Genomic DNA, 3,586 nt, shown 5'->3' on the forward strand with positions numbered 1-3,586 from the left:
AACATTCTTCTTATTCCATTATCCCATTATGGGCTCAATAGGCCAATAAAAAATATCCAGCTGAGTACAGGGATTGGGGTCCAGTCTTAATTTATTCAGTTTGAATCCTTCCAATTAATCACCTCAGTTCAATAATTTCCAACTCTTATTTCATCTTGTTCCAGATAGACCCAACCTAATGACTGTTTCAGAAGCAAGTGGATGTTCTACCAGTCCGTTAAGAAATTTCCACTAGATGATAAAAGGCAAGCAAACTGAATATGGAAATTTACACAATTCCAAGAGAATTTATTGTGTCCTGCAATAATTTAGTTTTACATCTGTGCCCCTTCTAGGCAGGATCAGTCACCAGTCCCACTGAACAAATACCAAATTCTCAAACTCTCTGCAAATACACTGCAATTTATTTGGGTCAATTTTTTTTAATTTTTATATTATTATTTTTTAATAACATTCTTTGAAGACAATTTAGAAAGCATACAGAAGCAAAAAGAAAATGAAATTACTTTTAAAGATTTTTTATTTATTCATTTTGACAGAGAGAGAGAGACAGCAAGAGAGAGGGAACACAAGCAGGTGGAGTGGGAGAGGGAGAAGCAGGCTTCCCATGGAGCAGGGAGCCCGACGCGGGGCTTGATCCCAGGACCCTGGGATCATGACCTGAGCCGAAGGCAGACACTTAACGACTGAGCCACCCAGGTGCCCCCAAAATGAAATCACTTATATTTTCCTTCTACTTCTAAGAGACTTTGTGAACATTCTGTTCTTTAATTTTTCAGTCCTCCGTGTGTGTGTGTGTGTGTGCATGTGAAAATCTAGAGAGCCGAGCGTTAGAATAACTTGACCACATTACTCACTTGAGCCACATTAACCTATTTATCTCCATCACACCAAGACCATATCTGGTCTCCGTCTTAGAATGCTTTGAGCTTGGAATCCTATCTTGAGCTCATGTTATTTGTTGCTTCTGATGCCCCATAAGTGTTAGTGAATTTCTTGCCTGGATTCTGAGCACTTCTGACCTCTCTATAGGCTTCTAGCTAATTTTGTTTCCACCTGTCAGGCTTGCCTTCCCCACTGGACACGTGGCCCCTTTTTGGTATCACCCTCTACCTCTGTTCCACCTCCCCCTCTGGTCTTCAACTTCCAACCCCACCAGAGCTGCCTGCCTACATTCTCTTTCATTCCACTTGGACATCTTTGTCTCTCGCTAGATCTCCCTAACATTGCCATTTTCTTTACTGGATGTTCCCAGATGTGTCTTCCTAACATTCTGATGTCAGCCATGTTGGTCTGTCATATCCCTCCACTAAAAGAAACCCACTTCTGACTCTTGATAGGTCTAAATAGTCTATTAAGGACTCTGTGTATTCAGCAATTGAAGCCTAAGGAGATTTCCTACCCCTTTCTTTCTGAGCTCAGAATGATATCATTTCTGTAGAATAGTATTTTAAAGCAGTTACCTGCACATTGAATTATGCTAAGTTTTATGCAGTTGTAAAACAAACATAATTTTCATTCTTGGAAGCAAAGCACAGATGCACATGTTCATCCCAGACAAGAAAGACTGCTGCATAATTTACAAGTTCAGGGAGTTGTGATAATATCCTTCAATGTGATGTTACAATGACTCACTGGACTTAAAAATAATATAATTTTCAATAAGACACTCTCTACCTTGTTCTGATGTTGACCCTCTGGTCCTCTATACTTATCCTGAGTCCATGCCCCAACTGCTTTCTCAACTTCAGCACTAACAATTACCATTATGGAAGAAGTCTGCATTTTTGTTCAGGAAAACAAATCAATCTACAGACCTAACCATGATTATCTGTAAACTTCTATTGCTTTCTCCTGGTTGAATATTGCTACTTTAAGCTCACAATACAAAGCTGTTGTGAAAAATCTAGGAAGTCCAAAATCTGGACCTCTCAAAAGTTCTGATTTCTTCTCTGATCCTTAACTTAAGGACTCTGCTACATTATTCAGAACACCCGAAGCAATAATCAGGCAAGAGTGAACAAGGCAGGAAACTTTCAACTGAAAAGCAAAAGGCAAAAGTCCAGGTAGGCAGACCAACAGAACACTAACTACCATCCCTTCTTCCTGTTTAAGCAATCACTCCAGCAATGCTCTGCCCTCTCCTACACCAAATCTTCTCTCCCTAATGGGTCATTCCTATCAACCTGCAACTTGAAACATAGAGTGATGATTTCAGCTTCTCTCCTCTCCTTATCAACTCTCTACTTTCAAAACAAACACCCATCATACACACACACACACACACACACACACACAGACTCGGATTATAAACTGTTCAGTGCACATCTAGCTAGTTGTAAGATAAAAACAGTCAGGAGAGGACATGAAGATTTATTCTATGTTCCTATCCTTCTCTTCCAGAGGACAAAATACACAACAAGTTGGAAAATCATACTAAAGAAAAAAAGTAAATGCTATATTTGGGACACCCCACTCCTCACTTCCTAATGTAATCCCAAAGGAAGGGTGCATGCCTAAGAGCATCTCCCCAGAGTGCGAGGGTGATTTTGGATGGAGGGGATTGCCAACCACTTCTGTGGTGAGTAGCAGACCTAGTAGGATGCCAGGCAGGCCTGGGGAAGGGGTCAGCAGAGAGAAGGAACAAGTAAACATCACCTCTGGTTTCCTAAACAGCAAGTCTGAGGGAATGGGGATTTCCAGGTTTTTTGTGAACTTAGAATAGGCACTTGATGGGACGCCTGGGTGGCTCAGTTGGTTAAGTGTCTGCCTTCAGCTGAGGTCATGATCCCAGGGTCCTGGGATCGAGCCCCGCATCAGACTCCCTGCTCCGCAGGAAGCCTGCTTCTCCCTCTGCCTGCCGCTCCCCCTACTTGTGCTCTCTCTCTCTCTCAAATAAATAAATAAAATCTTAAAAAAATAATAATAATAGACACTTGAAAGTATCTGGTAAGATGATTCAGCTTGCTAGCCCCAAAAGAGGCCAGCCAAAAGAATGAGGAGGTCTCTCCAGGCATCCTCGTGAGAGTGACATTGTCTTTGAACCCTACGTGACAATCCCTGACACACCACCATGATGCTCAGGGAAGACAGGGCAGGCTGGAAGTCCAACTACTTCCTTAACATCACCCAACTTTTGGATGATTATCCAAAATGCTTCACTGTGGGAGCACGCAACGTAGGTTCCAAGCAGATGCAGCATATTCTCATGTCCCTCCGTGGGAAGGTTGCTGTACTGAAGGGCAAGAACACCACGATGCACAAGGCCCATGCAAGGGCATCTGGAGAACAACCCAGCTCTGGAGAAACCGTTGCCTCATGTCCAGGGGAAGGTGGGCTTTGTGTTTACCAAGGAGGACCTCACTGAGATCAGGGTCATGCTGCTGGCCACTAAGGTACCAGCTGGGGCCGTAGCCCTGTGTGAAGTGACTGTGCCGGCCCAGAGCACTGGTCTGGGGCCCGAGAGCCTTCCATCTCCCAGGCTTTAGGCATCACCACTAAAATCTTCAGGGGCACCACTGAAATCCTGACGATATGCAGCTGATTAAGACTAGAGACAAACTGGGAGCCAGCAAACCACACTGCT

The 3,586-nt window shown here is 43.4% G+C and overlaps 1 pseudogene; it reads left to right on the top strand.

Moving 5' to 3' along the window:
* The first annotated feature begins 3,076 nt into the window (after positions 1-3,076).
* LOC110592326 overlaps positions 3,077-3,586 on the top strand; it is a 771-nt pseudogene continuing 261 nt past the window's right edge.

Source organism: Neomonachus schauinslandi, chromosome 3 (assembly GCF_002201575.2).
Source record: "Neomonachus schauinslandi chromosome 3, ASM220157v2, whole genome shotgun sequence".
Taxonomy (NCBI): Eukaryota; Metazoa; Chordata; class Mammalia; order Carnivora; family Phocidae; genus Neomonachus; species Neomonachus schauinslandi.